This window comes from Gouania willdenowi, chromosome 14, assembly GCF_900634775.1.
Source record: "Gouania willdenowi chromosome 14, fGouWil2.1, whole genome shotgun sequence".
Taxonomy (NCBI): Eukaryota; Metazoa; Chordata; class Actinopteri; order Blenniiformes; family Gobiesocidae; genus Gouania; species Gouania willdenowi.
Genome location: NC_041057.1, coordinates 22,645,577 through 22,664,968, shown reverse-complemented (window position 1 = coordinate 22,664,968; position 19,392 = coordinate 22,645,577). Strand labels below are relative to the sequence as shown.

Sequence of the window (19,392 nt, the reverse complement as noted above, 5' to 3'; positions counted from 1 at the left end):
GCATTAAAATAAAGTGGAAGCAGATGAAACATGAGTAAAATGCACAAGAACATTTGCTCAGGTTGTTTTCTGATTTCATGTCTTTTCAACAAATGACCCACGCACTTCAGTCTCAATTATTATTTTATTTTTTACCAATTTTATCAATAGGTACACTTTATATTTTTAGTTTGATCAGATTAACATTTTTTGAGATATGGACGATTTTCGTGCGATTTTCCTTATTTTTCTTCCATCACATAGGAAATATAAATATGGTATAGTAATAAGCTCCACCTACTCTCTCAGAATATAGAAAAATATGTGCTATACATCCTATCTGGTGGACATGTCAGACCCTAAAACATGAAAAAAAAAGTTTATTGGGAACATGTTTGGATCATGTCTTCAGTAAACTACTTAGCATATGTCTCAGCTCCCTGTAATGTGATCAGCTTAGAGCTATGAACAGAGACTGTTTACATCACTAATGATTAGTCACATATATGCATTGGTTCTTGGGTGACATGTACTGAAATTATTTTTATTGGCCTAAAATGCATGTGCAATGTAAGAAAAAAATCAGATTTCAGTTTTAATTTACAGTATAAAGATTAGTCTTTCTTGGAATATAACAATTTTTTCTTTATGTGACTTCTTCATTTTTATTTTTGACCCCAGAGTTTGGGTTAATTCACCACTCGCCGATATTGAAAGTCCTTTGCATGAGATCATTGTAGCTTGTCTCTATTTTATGAACACATTTCTGCATCAGAAACCAGTTTAATTTGTGACCGTGTGTATTTTCCACTGATGTGCACTGAGTGGAAAGTTTGAATGGGGTGACCTCGACCTGACGGCTAGCGCTAATGTTTGACTGATAGCATGCAGGTGCTCGCATGCTAGCTGCTAAAGCTTATTGAACAGGAAATAACGTGTCAAAAAATAAAGTGCATTGTAAGTTACTGTAAATTTGACCTACATAGAGTGGAGGAAACACTGGACGGAAGCCAATGGAAACAATTAACACCTTAATGAGGTTCTTCCTAAATAAGCAATGATAAATCTTTATGCGGGTTCTTCAATCTTATAATCGCCTTACATTGAAAGTCTACATGAGACCTTAAATGTTTTCCTCTGTTTTTAAGCTTTGCATCTTTATTTTTCAGTAGTTGGAGTAGTTAATGCCACTTATCCCAGTTTGGTTTTAACTATATTATTAATTCTAATAACGAATGGTATGATTATCGTTAAAGGAAAAGAACAATTTTCTAATCACCTTACATTGAAAGTCTGCAATAGAACTTACTGTAAATGTTTTCCTTTATCACTATTTTCTTTGTTCCCATTTTTATTTCACTTATTCCAGTTTGGTTTGAACTCAACCTTTTATTTGTTGTTTCATTTTAATTAATATTCATCATATTAATTTGCCATATTTTAAAAACAGGTAACTATCATTAAAGGAAAAGAACATTTCCAAACAATATTTTTGGCATTTTTGCAAATGCATTTTTCTTTATTTCGTTTCAAACGATTTGAACAATTTTATTCTGTTGATAAAATGTTGACACCTTCTAAAATAGTTTATAAATTACTTAATTCCTCTAATTTCTTTTTTTTTAAATCCAAGATTTATTGGTAACAATGAATCATCTTTTATTTATTAGCAAATAAAAAGAACAATAATTGTTATTTTAAATGTTTGTATTTTTAAGGTGTTAAACTAGTAAATTTGTCTTTTTTGCCCATTTCAAAACTGTAAAAGCTCACGCCTTTCTTTTTAAATCTTTTTATTTTGAAACATGGTTTTTTTTTAGGGTTTTTTGAGCTAAAATGCTTTGTTTTCTCTGTACAAAGATTGTAACTATAATAATGGCTTTAGAAGCCTCCCTCTGCATGTGTTTTTTGCATATTTAATGTTTTTCTCTGTGTGGAATAGAATGATTTTTCTCTCTCTTTAAACTTGCAATAAGTTTCAAAGCCTGTGGCTAAAACTGCACTAATTTATAACAACTTTTTTAATATGGTAAGCAGACTGTGTGTGTTTTCTTTTCTGTTTAATCAAGCAATGTTAGAAAGTCGTTAAATATTAGTGAAATGCGTTTTTCTTTTTTGTGTTTAAAAACGAGTCTCGATTATTTATTTCAGGCTGTAATTTCTCACGCAGTTTATGTTGGATTTTGGACAATTATTTATTTTGGTGTACTATCAACTATTAAATAATTATAATTATTTAAAAAAAAAAAATGTACTCAGCACATTGTAATGCAATGTAATGTCAATTATATTCATTTATAAATATGTGTTTGCCTTGTGTTGTCCAAGACTTTTACTTTAGAAGAATAAAAAAGCGCGTTAACCTGGACTGTGTGTGCGTGTTTTTTTATTTTTATTTTCATTATTAACATTCAAAACAGACAGAATAATAATCTACAATTATAAATTTGGTGATGATTTCTGTCAAAATTACTATTTTCTCATCTCCTTATTTAAACATTTAAAAAGTTAAATATCCTTGTTTTCAAAGCGCGTTTAACAGATTTATTATTCCACTCCCTTTTTAACGTCTTTTTGTAAAAAGGTAAATACGATGGCGATACATTTAGTTATTTTAGAAACCATCTGGTATAAATATTAAAAATAATAAAAGGCTGTTTTCAATCGGACTAATTTATTTAAAAACGCGGCGCAGGCGGAATAACACATTAAACCAATTAATCCTTCACCAACAGCTGCTAAAATGTGTCATAAAAACATAGACAAGCGTTCGTCCTAAATGTAAATATGTTTCTAAAAGGAAAAGAATAATAAATGTGTCTCACACCGTGCAGAGGAGCCTCGGTCGGTCGGTGTTCAGTCCTACGTCACACACAGGCCGCGGCGGAAGGACCGCAGAACGACCCGGTGGAGTTCTGACCACACGTGCTCTCCATCAGAACATCAACACACACAACAGGAAGTTTAAAACACACACACACTAAACCATATTTATCTAAAGATATAATATAATATTATACAGTATAACTGCTGAATCTACATATATTTCCGACTAAAACATGAATCTTCCGCGTTAATAAATTAGTAAAACACATTTTTTATTTATTTACTGTTTTATTATTTAATATTTATTTTTACAGATACTCATTAGATCTTCTTCTCTTCCTTTATGTCTATTTTTAAATACTCAAACTGGAGTACGTGTCCCCCTCGGGCAGGGGTCTGCAACCTGTGGCTCTGGAGCCTTATGTGGCTCTTTGACTCTTTTGCAATGGCTTTTTTTTTTTATACAGAGGCTATTAATGATTAATGACAAATAAAATCAAGATATAACAATTTGTTAACCTAAAATAAATCACGTTGTGCAATGACTCAGCACTTTCCTACTTCACCTCCTGCAACATCTACAGACCATCAACTTTCCTTAAGTTTTAATCCCTGGTAAGAAAATTAAACCAACAAAAACACTATTCTGGAAGAAAATAAAGATTTTAATTGTGTGGGAACAGATTAATTTAACCACAAATGTACAGGTTCAATATGTGTGTTTATGTGTAGCAAGAAATTAGTAATTGGCATGTGTTGATCACATGATCATGTGTTTCAAATACATTAACTGAAAAAATATTTATATAACATTGTGTTTCTGTAAACTGAGATGTGTAAGAATTTGAAGATGAGCATACTGTTTTATTTATTGATGATCAATAACAATCTAATCAAATCTAATCAAACATTATTCTATATAATTTTGACTGTATATAATTTAATACACTGTATTGTCTTTATTGAGAAGGTATTTTTTCAGCTCTGAAAGACTTTAATCCAGGTGAGATGAGGTGAAATGGTTCCTTAGAGAGTAATGGTTGCAGACCCCTGATCTAGGTCTAGGGGTACTTGTACATAAACATTTGTCAGTTTGTTTTTTTTAACATTTTAAATTTGTTCTTTTTTTTTTTTTTTTTTTATGCACACAAAGACGTTTTTCTCATCCACCAATAATCATTTGTGACACAACTCATTAAAATACACCAAAAGGTGAAGTTCAAATTCTAAAAAAAATCAGAAATAAATAAATAAAAAGGCCTAAAATCAAGGTTAATGTTGGAGATAAAGTGGTACTTGTGATTAGAAATATAAGTTTGGGAAACACTGGTTTATTACAGTAATTAATAAACAAAATGTAATTTTAACTACAATCAAAACTGCATTTAAAAAAAGTAAAACAAAACAGAATAGAACAAACAAATAAAAGAAAACAATGAACAAAAAATGGAAGAAAAAAATGTCTTAATGAAGTTTTGAAAGCTTTAACTAAAGGGTTCTCAACCTTGGGGTCAGGGCCTCATTTGTGGTCACCAGATGCCTTCAAGAAACTAAGAATTTGAGCCAATGTTTTCTTATTTTTACAATTTTTCTGCAACTACATCAGTTTCTTGCCATATTTTTGCTCCTTTTAATGTATTTTTGCTACATTACTCCCATTTCTGACACTTCTACATCACATTTAAATGACTTTTCTGTACATTTTCTCCACTTTTAAGACATTTTTAGAGCTTATAAACCCTTTCCACCTAATGTTTTATATATTGACCAAATATTGTCACTTTTAACCTCTTTTCACCAGATTTCATGCTTATTTTTTGCCAATTTAACCACATTCACCATTTGTCATGTCCATTATTTGCCATTTTAAACTAATTATTCCTTCTTACCCTGTTGCTGTTTTAATCGTAATTGAATTGTAATTCAGTTCAGATTATTGACTTTGCGTCAAAATTATCATTTACAATTTAATCAAACACAAACCAGGGGAACCATCGTTACAGTTCTATGGCTTACACACACACACACACACACACACACACACACACACACACACACACACACACACACACACACACACACACACACACACACACACAGTGAACATAATTCAAACATCTTTTATATCAAGTTTACCTGTCACTTCTCTTCAGGATCATTTTACCATTTAAATATATATATATATATATATATATATATATATATATATATATATATATATATATTAAAATCTAGGGGCACACTGACAGAAATAAATTCCCACATCAAAAATATGAAATATTTTCATTGATCATGATGCGTAACGAGGTAACCAAGAGATGAGAAACTAATTAGATGATAAATCATATTTTTTTTGTTGTATTTTACAGTTGATTCAAGACATGGGTCAAACTGACCCGTTGGCATTAGAGATGCTAACAGAACGCTAGCACAAGAGGAAAGTTAAGTTTAATGGAATTATTTATTAAAAGCTCCGTAATTGTGATTCATTGAATTTCAACTGTAGTAATTGAGAATGTAATTGTAATTGACTTTCAGGGGAAAAATATAATTGTATTTGGAATTGGAATTGGAAAAAATGCCGCTCAAGACACAATTGTAATTGAAAAATGTAATTGATCCCAACCCTGTGTAAGACTCATAGTTAAAACATGATTTTAAAAAAATAGTAAAAAGTGGTTAAAAACAGCTAAAGGAGGAATGCATTTCTTATGTTAATTTTAGTAGTTAAAAACAGACCCTACTCATTTTTTTGTAAGCAATAAATTGTCAGATAACTATATGGTGCGATACTTTGATGTGCCACAAGGGGCGCATCGAACAGGAGTTAGGACACCAAGGGGCAGAAGGGCAGAATAAACCCTTCAGCAGAGCAATGCAAACGGAAAGCTCATCTCCGTCCCTTGTACTCTTTTCTCAGGTTTGTTAAAGGTTACAGAAGCACACAAAACAATGCTGGTGGTAGTTTACAACCTTAGCAATGTATGTGTGTAAATGTGAATGTTGTTAGAAGTTAATTTATGTTGTAAAGTGTGTTTGAAAGTGAATGCTAACATGCTAATGCTAGCGGAGATTTTCGGGCTACTTGCTAGAGTAACAATAAGGCAGTAGTTTAATAGTAAATGTGTCCTTATAAATGAACGTAGTACAGACAGTGAACATATAAACACCAAAGGTACAAGTGGTGAAAGTTAAAGTATACAGTTATATAGTTTTATGCTGTTCAAGTTTAATTACATGGGCTGTCATTTTGAGTTATACAGGTAATATAAAAATAAACTGAATGGTAAATTACAGAAAAGAGAAAATGTAATTGTTTATTTTGATACATGCAAAAATAGAGACGTTTTAGAATATTATTTGAGTTAGGCTGAAATAGATAAATAAATGTTAAAGTAAATGTGTGATATATTGTTAACAGTCATTTTTGAATATTGTTTATTGAACTTTGTAAAATTTTATTAAACAAATTGTAAATGTGTTTAATTAAGAAGGGCAGAATAAACTCTGCAGCAGAGCAATGCAAACGGAAAGCTCATCTCCGTCCCTTGTACTCTTTTCTCAGGGTTTCCATTCTCACTCCTCTCGGGCACGGGAGGGGCAACACCTGCTTCAGGCAAAGAACGATCACCAAGAAAATGGACAAAACCAACGAGTTGTGCAAATATTTATTGAGCTTTGGACAGAACCATGTGATGGGGTTAATTGATTAGTTGTATTGATCATGTGATCACGCTTGCTTTTAACGGGCTCTTCAGGACTTCCTGTTTGCTGTGAAGCTCAGCGTGTCGTTGGCGGCTCGTCTCACGTCGGCGTCGCAGTCTGTATTTGCAGTTTCCCTCAGCGTTACCTGCACGTAGTTGTCCATCAGGGGGGACATGTCACCGTGCAGAAGCACGGCGATCGTAAGCATCCCACAGCATTGACGGCGCGTGACAGCGTCGTTGTCACTCATCAATGAAAACAGCACAGGCAGCGCTGCCCCGGGTTGCTCTGCCCATCTCCGCTCCTCCTCGGCTAGGTCCTCGTGGCGTTTCTTCTTCTTCAATATTTGTCTTTCCGTTACGTGTGTCAACCAGTTTCCCACCGCGTAGCACGCGTTCTGCCGCAAAGACATGTTGGAATGTTGCAGGCAGTTGATCAAGTCATTGAAAACGTCGTTGAGGGGCAGGTGGGATGGGAGGGAGGTCAGTGGGTTCACGTAAGCCAACAGCCGGCACGTGGCCACCCTGTGGTGAGTCAGCGCATGCCGCAGCACCGACGCGTTTACGTGGAGACGGCAGCCAGTGGAGAAAAGGGAAGTGCAAGCCACATGGAACAAGACGTTCAGAAGCACGGCGGCCGTCCCTTACAGCACGCGTTGCCGGAATGGCGCCCGGTGCGCCCAGCCAGCAGACCAGCCAATCCCGACGCGGATCCACCAGGCCAAGAGCCACGCGCCGCGCCCCCGCACACCCACCCAGCACGACCCCCGGGGAGGCCCAATAGCGCCCCCCACCCCACACCCCTAGCCGTACTGGTCACACCGGAGGGGGGCCCCGCCCGGCCCGTCACGCAAGCGACATCCCTGGCGAAGGTGCGCCCCAGGGAGCCAAGCCGAGGACCCGCAAGGGCCGACGGAGCAACCCACAGCCACACCCCGCCACCCAGCGACCCAGGAGGCAATCGCCGACCCCGGGCAGCAGCCACCCCCACCCCGGATCCCCCCGTACCGGAGCCACGGACCCCACCACCCCAGGCCCCCCAACGAGACCACCCCCCAGCCAACCCATCCGGCACGGCACCACCCGCCCCCCAGGCGGGAGCAACAGCCCCCCCACCAGCCCCCAGGCAAATGGGAGCCCCCCAAACCCAACCCAACAGGATGGCGGGCGCAAGAGCAAAGGAGGAGGGGGGGGAGGATGAGACAGGGGGACAGGACACAAGGGGAAGGAGCAGCAGAGGAGCACACAGGGCCCCAGCCCCAGAGGCCAACCAGATGCACATGCAAGGGGCAACAGCGCCAAATCGAACAGCCCTGGGACCCTGTGAACACCCAGAAGGAATGCACACCCGCGCCGAGGCAGCCAGGCACCCCGGCAACCCTCCCCAGCCAACCTGGCCAAGACTACCCCAGAGGCCCAAGGCGGCCCAGGCCTACAGTTGGACTAGTGCGTTAGTAAAAAGTGGTGCTGGCAGTCGCTTGCAGGCTAGATCATCAGGCTTTAAAAATTTAGATTTAATGCAATTAAAAAAGGAGTCCAACGCTCCTCAAAGCACATTATTTTTTTTTTGTTTTCTGAGAGCAGACATCTTTTCCATGGAGATAAATTCTGTGAGGAGATTTTGCCATTGGTTTATGTTTAAGGATTTTTTGTCTTTCCAATTTAGTAATATTGTTTTTTTTTGCTATAGCTAGTGCCGCAAGGATTGATTGTGATCGGTTTGCTGGAAGTTGAAGCATTGTCAGGTCTCCTATCAGACAAAGATTTGGAGATAAAGGAATTCTGCAGTCCAAAATGGAGGACAGTTTTTCAGTAATTAGAATCCAAAAGTGTTGCACTGGGGAGCAAAGCCATAAGGCATGTAAATAGGAATCCGCTGTATTCTGGGTGCACTGAGAGCAGATGTCTGTTGAGGAGAAGCCCATTTTATGCATTTTCTGTTGGGTAATGTGGGATCTGTGGAGGACCTTGTATTGAATGAGCTGAAGGTTTGTGTTTTTCGTCATCTTAAAAGTATTACGACAAATTTCTGTCCAGAAATCAATGCTCGGGGTGATTGAGAGTTCGGCCTCCCACTTAGCGATTGGTAAGTAATTACAGTTGGTGATCGAGAGAGCTCTGTATATTTTTGAGAGTTTTTTTGATTTTGTTGAGATTTTTTCATATATATAGCCAGTTCTGGAGGTTGTAAAGTAGTTAAGTCTAGTGGAGTAGTTTTCTTTATTGTCTCTGTTACTTGTAAGTACTGTAGAAAGTTACATTTATTTATACCGAATGCTTGGGTTAGATTATTATATGTCCTAAGCTTGTCATTTTCAAAGAGGTCTTGGAGATGAGTGATTCCACTCTCTTCCCATGTCTTCAGATAAAGGGGTGTTTTTTTATTTTTAAAGTCGGGGTTGTGCCAGATTGGAGACAGTATACTAGTTTTTAATTGAACATTTGTGATGTCCAGGTCTTTCCACCATGCAGTCAGTGTGGAGGCAATTAGTGGGTTTTTAAAGCAGTTGTGATGTTTGAGGGTCGCAGTGATAAAAGGGAGATCAGAGAGTTTAATGTGTTTGCAGTCTAACTGTTCTATTTCTAGCCAGGTGTTGTAGTATTCTTTTGGTTTTAGCCATTCTGTTAAATATAATATTTGGTTTGCTAAGTAATAATGCATGAAATTAGGGGCTTCTAAACCACCCTCGTCTTTGTTTTTTTGAAGGGTTGAAAGGCTTATTTTAGGTTTTTTATTTCTAGCATAGAATTTTGTAGTTGCAGAATCTAATCTTTGAAACCATTGTTTTGGTGGTTTTAGTGGTATCATTGAGAACAGGTAGTTTATTTTAGGTAAGATTTTCATTTTAACTGAGGCTATCCTGCCAAGTAGTGAGATGGGGAGATTGTTCCATCTTCGCAGATCTTCTGTGACTTTGTCCAACATCGGATCATGATTTAGTTTAATTAATTCATTTAAGTTTGGTGATATATTTAAGCCTAGATATCTAATTGTATTTGTGGTGGAGGGGTGTTGTGGATTTTGGTTTGCAGGATTCCATGAATTTTTTGTCAAAGGGAGGATTGATGATTTTGTCCAGTTAATGGAATAGTCTGATAATTTAGAGAAGCTGTTTATTAGATTAAATACTTCCTCTAAAGAGGATTGTGGTTCTTCCAAATAGAGTAAGATGTCATCCGCGTAAAGATTAATTTTGTGTTCTGAGATGGATGAGTGGATTCCTTTAATAACAGAGTTCTGACGTACAGCTGCTGCGAGAGGTTCAACGAATATTGCAAAAAGCAAAGGTGAGAGTGGGCAACCTTGTCTGGTTCCCCTCTGCAGTATGAAGCTTTGGGATGTTATTTTGTTTGTGGTTACTGAGGCCTTAGGTTTATTGTACAGGGTGGAGATCCATTGTATGAATGATTCTCCGAAGCCAAATTTGCCAAGGACAGCTAGGAGGAACGACCAGTTTACTCTATCAAATGCTTTTTCTGCATCGAGTGACAAGATTATTTTTTTCTTTTTAGAGTTCTGTGCCATGTTGATCACATTAAACAGTCTTCTCACATTGTCTGTGGAGTGTCTATTTTTAATAAATCCTGTCTGGTCTTGGTGTATAATTGACTGTACTACGTTCTCTAACCTGGATGTGAGTGCTTTGGAAATAATTTTTAAGTCTGTGTTAATAAGTGAGATGGGACGATAGCTTGAGGGTAATATGGGGTTTTTGTCTGGTTTAAGTAACAATTTAATGTTCGCTGTATTCATGTGACCTCCTACATGACCTTTATTTTTGATCTCTGTTACTACTCTGAAAAATAGTGGAGCCAGCATTTACCAGAAATGTTTTAGGAATTCAGCAGGGAACCCATCTGGACCTGGTGCTTTGCCTGTTGACATGCTGTCTAAAGCATTTTGTAATTCTTGTAAGGTTAATGGTGAGTCTAAGGTGGTTTTCTGCTCTATGGTGAGCTGTGGTAGGTTTAGTTTATTGAGAAAGGTTTTAATATCTTCAGGGTTTAAATTTGATGAGTATAAGTTTTGATAATAATCATGAAAAATGTTATTAATGTCCTGAGGTAAGGTTAAAGTTTGACCTGCATTATCAGAAATTGCTGCTATAAAGGAATTTTCTTTATTGTATTTGAGCTGATTTGCTAAATATTTGCCTGATTTATTATTGTAGTCAAAGTTTTTGTATCTTAATTGTTGCAAAATGAAGTCGGTTTTTTTAGATAAGATGATATCCAGATTAAGTTTTGTATTTTGGAGTTTTTCCCATAGAAGTTCAGATGGGTTAGCTGCGTATTCTTCCGTAAGTTTTTTGATCTTTTCTTCAGTTGTTTTTTCTGCTATCTGTTCCTGTTTTTTCTTAAAAGAAGAGTATGATATAATCTTCCCTCTAATGACAGCCTTGCCAGTTTCCCAGAGTAAGGACGGTGATACTTCCAGGGAGTCGTTTGTCAATAGAAAGTCCTCCCATTCTTTTCTTATCATTTTTTCAAATTTACTGTCATTAAGTAATGAGGTGTTAAAGCGCCATAGAGAGGATACTTTCTGATTAGATTGTCCGCTCTTGCTGCTGGCCTGGCTGCTTCTTCGGGCCCGGGGGCGGCTCGTGGGTTTTGCAGTGGCGGTTCTTGGAAAAACATTTGTCATGGATGCACTGGCCTTGGGCTGTGGGATAACACTCATACTGGGCTCAACCATAGACACGTTGTTCCCAAATACCGGTTTTATGGAATTTCCACTCACTTCTTCCTCTGTTCACAGCCACCACCATTATTCCTAAACCGCACACTGGTCACCAAACTGGCTTGATAACTCAACAATAAGCACAATATACACAACCACAACTTCACATCGCATCACTTGAAACCTATCGACTACTCCCCACCCATTCCATTTCCTATCTTGTATCCCTCTTCCCTGTTAACTTTCCAACCCCTCACCTTGGTGTAACACTGCCCTCTCTTTTTTTACATCCTCCCTTCAATAAAGTATTTCTTACCCTTCCCTAGGGAGAGCTGGTGATGGTCACAATTATGCAATGAAATAAATAAATTTATTTAATTGCAATAACAAAATGTGCATTGCTGTTAAAAGATTGCACTTCTTGTAGTGTTAAGCTTCAACAGAACGTGCAGACAAGGAAAAAAAAAAAAAAAAAAAAAAAAATGTTCCCTCCTATCTCCTTTCCTATCCACTTTTCCTTAAAGGTCCAGTATTATGAAAAATCCCTTTCTAATGGTTTTGCTACAGTGATATACATTCATTTAGCCTTATTCAGAGGAACAAATGTGAAAAAGTTCTGTTCAGTTGGATTTTAACGCCCTTATGATGTCATAATGGGGAAACTCCTCCTCCTGACAATCCTGGCTCCTCCTACCCTATATAAGAATGTGAGCTCCTCCCTCTCAAACTGTACCACGCGCACGGAGACGCAGACGCACGCGCACTGAGCCACTGTTTCTACTCCGGTTATGTGAATGGTGACCGTCTGTCGTACGCAGCTCTGAGCCTCTGTGGAGGAGGGGGCGCACGGGGAGCCTTTGGGTACCGAGGTTGGGAATACTTCCTCAGCCCGGCCGGGAACGACAGCTCGGAGCGCGCGCATGTCCTGAGGCGCAGAACCGGCGTGGACCTCGGCTCGAGGCCGCGATGCCGGCTTCCGGCCCCCACCGTCCCTGGAGAAGTACCAGCGGCTCGGGGGCCGCGTCAAGCGGTTCGCGTTTGTGCCCCGGCACGTGGAGACGCTCCTGGTGGCGGACGCGTCCATGATGGAGTTCCACGGAGACGAACTGACGCACTACCTGCTGACCCTGATGGCGGTGGCAGCGCGGCTATACAGGCACCCCAGCATCCTCAACTCCATCAGCATCACCGTGGTGAAGATCCTGGTCCTCACCGAGGACGACAACGGACCCAAAGTGTCCGGAAACGCGGCGATGACGCTGCGCAACTTCTGCAGCTGGCAGAAGAAGATGAACAAGAACAGCGACAAGCACCCGGAGTACTGGGACACGGCCATCCTGTTTACCAGACAGGTGAGACCACCTGGACCACCACCAATAATAATCATAATAATATAGGCTATACTTCTACAGAAGAGGATTAGGGCCAATTTTGATAGAGAAATAAAGAGAAAAAAAGTCGAAAAGTCAAGATGACATTTTGAGAATAAATAATAAAATATAATGTTGAGAATAAAATCGAAAACGTCGAAATTAAAGTTGAAAGGTTTGTGTGACTTGCGCGCGTTTGTTTGTGTATGTAGAATATTTGTGTTGCGCGCATCACGAGTGTTTGTGCGCACCACGAGTGTTTGTGTGTGTGTGCATGACGAGTGTTTGCGCGTGTGCGCTGTTTGTGTATACACACACCACGAATGTTTGTGTGTGACTTGAGTGCGCGTGCGTTTGTTTGAGCGTAAGAGACACTTTTATTTCAGTTTAATCATCTTAAACAGTTTTTAAATGAAAATCTGGATAATCAATTAATCTATTTATTTATTGACCGATTAATCAATTATGAAAATAATTGTTAGTTGCAGCGCTATCTGGAATAATGTTGAAATTTCAAGAATAAAGTTGAAATATAATGTTGGGAATAAAGCCAAAAAGTCGAGAATAAAGTTGAAAATGTCGAGAATAAACTCTAAAATGTTGAGATTGAAGTTGAAATGTCTATGTGAATAAGTTGAAATATGATGTTGGGATTAAAGTCGAAATATCGAGAAGAAGTTGTGTAGAGCGTGGATGCTTCTTCTGTGACTTGTCACCAGGTAAACTGATCACGAGTTCAGCTAAAACACCATCAGTTAAACCTGTATTTGTACCGGTGCCTTGTTTTTACATTTCAATGCAGTCATAATAATCTGAACCAACACATTAACGCACACTTCAGATGAAGCTCTGTGATCACAGGATAACATGATCACTAGTCGAACCGTAACACCTAGCAATAGATTTGGAACTGGATTATGTGCGGATTGTGACATATTATGTCCGTTTGTGACATTTCACAGAAATTCAATCACCCGTTTTCAGGTGAAAAATAGTGTGGAAATGTGATATTGACACAAAACAGCACGTTTCCTAATGTAAATTCAGTTTTTTTCCATCCATTTTCTGCAATCACATAAAATCGGTTGTTTTGCTTCATCTTCACACAGCTGCTCTGAGCGTCCATCGATGTTTATTATACACATGCAGTGACTCTTTAAACTGCTTCATAGGAGTTTATTTGCAGACTAAACACACCTGCAGTAAATGAGGTTAATATAATCTATCGTAGAAATAAAAAATGAGCATCAGCAGTAAACATCTGCTCTAATCAGATGTTCTACAGTTCACAGCCAGACATTGTCAAACATGGAGTTTGGTGCCATTTTTTAGAGTTTTTTTTCATAGATTAGCTGAGAGCAGCTGTGTGGATGTTCTTGTTTCTAGTGTGTGGGACAAACAAAGTGTGGGGTAAACACTGTCAGTGTGTACAGGATGTTCAACACCTTCAATTACACCGTCACCATATTTACATCACAATAATCACACAGTATCCAACTATATCATTAAATGGTGATAGCAGCAAATTACCACACCTGTTCAGGCTCTTGTTAAACCACAACCTCAAAGAGGTGCTTTCCAATTGACAACAATGTGTATATACTATACTTCGGATGAAATCATATTTTTCAGTTAAAAAATTAAGTAGTTGTTTTTAATACCAAAGTCACCACATACTGTATATGTTTGTATTGTAGAACATGGTGATTTCTACCCATTTGATGGCCCTGATGGCATCCTCGCCCACGCCTTCCCACCATCCCCCGGCATCGGAGGCGATGCTCATTTTGACGAAGATGAGACTTTCACCTTCCACGCAGACAGAGGTAGATTTCTCCAAAGTGTAGAGCTTGGTATTTTCTTTGCCGCTACTTTGTCTTTGAGTGTTGACATTATTCATTATTCATTCATCGTTCTGTGTTTCCTACTTCAGGATACGTTCTCTTTCTGGTCGCGGCTCATGAGTTTGGTCACTCTCTGGGTTTATCTCACTCTGATGATCCTGGTGCTCTCATGTACCCTGTGTACTCATACAGCAACCCCGACACCTTTGTTCTGCCCCGAGATGATGTGAACGGCATCCAGCACCTTTACGGTGAGTGCACAAGTGCTCAATATTTAGAGAAAACCTCACCCCACACTTCTTCTAACACGACTAAAGAACAACAACTAAACACTACAAAACACTCTTTGTTCTCCAGGTCCAAACCCAGACACTGTTGAGCCTGGCCCTACTGCTCCTCCAACCCCCGATGCCTGTGATTCAACCATGACCCTGGATGCTGTTGCTACTCTGCGTGGAGAGATGCTATTCTTCAAGGACAGGTATTAAAGATGACTATTTAAAAAATATATAAATTATTTGTTATTTAAATGACTTCATTTGTGTTTGTGCTTTCAGGTTCTTCTGGCGAAGCTATCCTCAGAGCGTTACCCCCCAGCAGACTCTCATCACCAACTTCTGGCCCCAAGCTCCTGTCAAAATTGATGCTGCGTATGAAAGCCAAATATCGGACACTGTCTTACTTTTTAAAGGTACAAATTCCCTGTGATTTTTTCATGTTTACATCCTGTTAATTTGCTTTTACGTGACCGTGACATAAAGTCTTTGTTTTAATCCCATCAGGTCGCAAAGTGTGGGCCTTCAGAGGGTACGATCTTGTGCGAGGCTACCCTAAACCCATTTCTAGCCTCGGTCTGCCCAAAACTGTTTCCAAAGTGAATGCAGCCCTCTATGATGTTCACTCAAGAAAGACTCTGTTCTTTGTAGGCGACCAATATTACAGGTTTGTGTAAAGAAGAACTGGATTTGCAATCCCTTTTGCTTTACCTTCATGGAGGTAACTTCTATCTCCGTTTTCAGTTATGACGAGACAAAGAAGACAATGGACCGTGGATTTCCCAAAAATGTGGATGAGACCTTCTCTTCTATGACCAGCACAGTGACAGCAGCTTTCCAGTACAGAGGTAAAATTCCAGAGAACTTTTGAAAGCAGCTGAATGGGCTAAATGGTTGTTATAGAGATGTTGACATGCTAACATGCTATATCTTTGCCCTGCAGGTTTTACGTACCTCTACAGTGGACCCTACATGTATGAGTACAGCATGAGGAGTGTTGCTGAGAAACAGCTACTTTTTGCGCTGCACCAACTACTAGAGCAGCAGACCGGCTGACTAATACACAGAGGCTCCACAAACCACAGCGAATGTGCACTAAATTATTTGATTGGAGTCGTTTTGAATGTTACAGAGAGGTTTTAAAAGTCTCCTTTAAAGCAGCTATTGATTGTGAACTCTTTGAAAAACAAATCAGGTGTTAAGATAACTAAGTTATTTAAACTCATGTTTACTTAAATTATTATGTCTCCATTATGTGTTTTATTTTTTTTTTCTGTTGCTGTTTTTGAAAAATGTTTTCACACTGTATTGAAGTTTAATAGTGAAATATTTTACCATTGATGAAGTTGCACACAGAACTATGCATGTGAATATTTGTATGCAAACTTTATTTTGTACTGGATTAAGGATAAAAAATTGAAATAAAATGTTATAACCTTACAGTTACAAAATGGCGAGTCTTTTTCAGTAAATTCACCAATTAAAAAAAAAAAAAATAGCAATTATTTCAGAAAAATTAATTGTTTGTGGCTTATGAGGCATTGACATTTTTAGAATCAGAATGATAAATATATGTAGGAATAATGCACTCAAAGCAGGCAGATCTTTTGAAGCATCACAGGATGGCTTAGGTGGTAGAGTGGTCATCCTCTGGGTTTTCGATCCCGGTCTATACCGGTCTGTGTGTCGAAGTGTCCTTGGGCAAGATGCTGAACCCCAAGTTGCTCCCAGTGGTTGACTAGCGCCTTGCATGGCAGCTCTGTCCCAGTGGTGTGTGAATGTGAGTTTGAATGAGCAAATATGTAAAGCACTTTGTGATCTCTGTCTGTGAAAGGTGCTATAAAAATAAACATCACTTACTTACTTAAAATACTTCATACATGTCTCAAAAGCAGCTCAATCAACCACAACACTCGCAAATATACTCACTTTAGAAACACACAGTGTCAATCTGAGCAAACTGATCTACAAAATACTAACTAGTATTACTAGCATTACATAAAATACTTATCTTACAACTTATCTTTCAATCGTGAATATTTCTTGTCAAGCAAATTAGTATTTCATTATAAAACAAGATTTTTGCACTTCGATGGTTTTAAATGATTGTACGTATATGCCGTGATATATTGCAACAAGACGATCAAAACAATTTACAGCAAGGACATTACTAGTACTTTGGGACCTTACAAAAATATAAACATTACTCTAAACAGGAAAATGCTGAATCTCAGAATTCCAGGGGCAGAATACAATTTCATTCCATGTCACACCTTATGTCTTCTCTGGCGATGCATTTATGTAACCACAATCAATGTATTTTCCAAACTTCCAGCTGATGTAAAGCCATAGATTACTTTATTTTGTAAAATCTGGCTCAATACAGTAATTGTGGGATGCATGTCTTGCCCATTGTTTTGCTGGAAAATTCTCATAATTGATGCAACTGTTGAACGCTGCAAGTTTGGCTGCAGCTTTAAAGCAGCCTCTGTAAGAGAGAGTCTATGATTTAGCACATGGTGAATCATTGTGGCCCTGATTTCATCAGAGCACAGCTCTTGGTCTTCCTCTCTTTCCTTCTTATAACTCTTTGATCCTTATACAGTCCAAGGAGAAAGAATCAGAGCCACTCCTTTGTTTCTAATGAGGCCAAACACAGATCACCTGAATCGGTTTTTAGTTGACAACTACTCTAAGCTGTGTTTGTAATTTCATCATTGTCTTATTTATCTTTATTGTCAATATTTTTTTAACATAATTTTCAATAAATTTCAATGTGGCTGCAGCAGACATTTTTTCCCACCATTATTCTGTTTTGATTGTGTTTTTGAACAAAGTGTGTTAGCATTTGAAAAATGTGTGTGTTAAAAATTTAGTGTTTTGCAGTTGGTGAATTCGTGACTGAGAAAAGAGCTCATGAAATTTGAAAAGTGAGTCACAGTTTTGTCCACATGAACAGTATGCAGACTGTGTTAAGAGTTTTGAACATGTGACTTCAGTTTCAACCAGTGCTTATTAACTATCGGTAAAAACTACAATGAGCTGGGCTGGGTGCTTTTATTATGTATTTTAATATACTTACTCAATTAATACCAATACAAGTGTTTTGACTGTCTAAGATGTTAAAGCTGTCAAAGCTGAAGGTAATTTTTTATTGTTCAACATACTTGATATGTAAATGATGTAAATGGAGTAAATGAAAAAAAGGAATTGGTTTGAATAGTGCTTCTAAGACAAAGTAGTAAGTGCCTTTACATTCCCAGATAGCACACATACATCTCGCCGACGTCGGCACAATGAATGAAGTTGCATCGGCGAGACGTATTATGGAGAGCGTTTGCTCATTGGGCAGACGTAGCGGAGACATCGGCGTTTGGATGATGGATTAAAGATGCTCAGCTTGGCCTCTATACAGCTTATAATAACCTTTATTTAGCTCAGATCATTCAATTAGTATAAATATCTCCATATCCATAGTCGAGTATTTACTTAAATATGATAGGAATATGGCAATATCACAAGAAAAAAAAAAAACAATATACTTTTTATACTTTTTACTTTGGAGGGCACTCTTGGCCTGCCTCCCAGCAGCTTTCTCCTGTAATTGATTAACTGCAGTGTATAAATGGGGAGGCTTTGCTTCAGTTCAGTGCTGGGACATTTACTATGGTTTTTCTACGTGTTTCACTTGTAATCTGGGCTTGGGTTCATGCCAGTAATTCCTGGATTGACAATGAGTGTTTGTTTCCCTGCATTTGGACTTTCTTCTTTGGTTTGTGTTTTTTGGATTGCCTCTGCCTCCTTGGACTGACCACCTGTGTGCTGAATACCTGCTTGTCTGACCACACCTCAAAAGACAATAAAGATTGTTTTTTTGCACCTGAGCTCCGCCTCCGTTTCTGCATTTTGGTCTCTACCTACACCTGCATGTCACAATACTACCAACAAATAGCTTATGTGTGGACAAAATAAAGAGAAACACAGTTCATGATCATTAATGTATATTCAGCAGTATAGCCAAAAGAGCCCCAGCACTAAAACATCATCATTTTTTTTTTTTTTTTTCTTGTCTGCACATGCTGTCAAAGGTCAACACCACAGGAAGTGCAATCATTATGAGACAGCAATGCATATTTTGTTATTGCAATAAAATACATTGATTTATTTTATTGCTTAATTGTGACCATCACCAGCCCTCCCTAAGGAAGAGGAAGAAATCTTTTATTATAGGGAGGATATAAAAAGGGAGAGCAGTGTTACACCTAAGTGGAGGTGGGGAAAGGGAGCAGGGAGGAGAGACTTAAGGCAGGAAATAGAAAAGGTGGGGAAGAATAGACTGTTCTTCATATATCAGCATGTGTGCAAAAAAAAAAAAAAAAACTGCCCTGGGCCCGCAGATGCAGCCAGGCCAGCAGAAAGAGCGGAGGCCAGGGAGCCCCAGGCAACCCCCCCGCGGCCGAGCAACCCCCCAGATGCCCCCAAGATCCCAGGCCGAAAGGCAGCCACCGCCCCCCACACACACATCCGAGGAAGCCCCAAGCAGCCGAGCACCCAGCGCATCCCCCCACCGACCCCAACCCCCAACCCCAAGGACCCCCGCTAGCGTCCACCCCCCCCCCACCCACCCACACCCAAGCACCCAACCCCCCGAGGGAAGGGCCCAGAGAGCCCCCCGCCCGAGAAAACATCATCATGAAAGTGACATTTTATATT

The 19,392-nt window shown here is 38.9% G+C and overlaps 1 pseudogene; it reads left to right on the top strand.

Annotated features, from left to right (window-relative positions):
* The first annotated feature begins 6,928 nt into the window (after window positions 1–6,928).
* On the top strand, window positions 6,929–16,119 carry LOC114476070 (matrix metalloproteinase-21-like; annotated as a pseudogene).
* The last annotated feature ends 3,273 nt before the right edge of the window (window positions 16,120–19,392 follow it).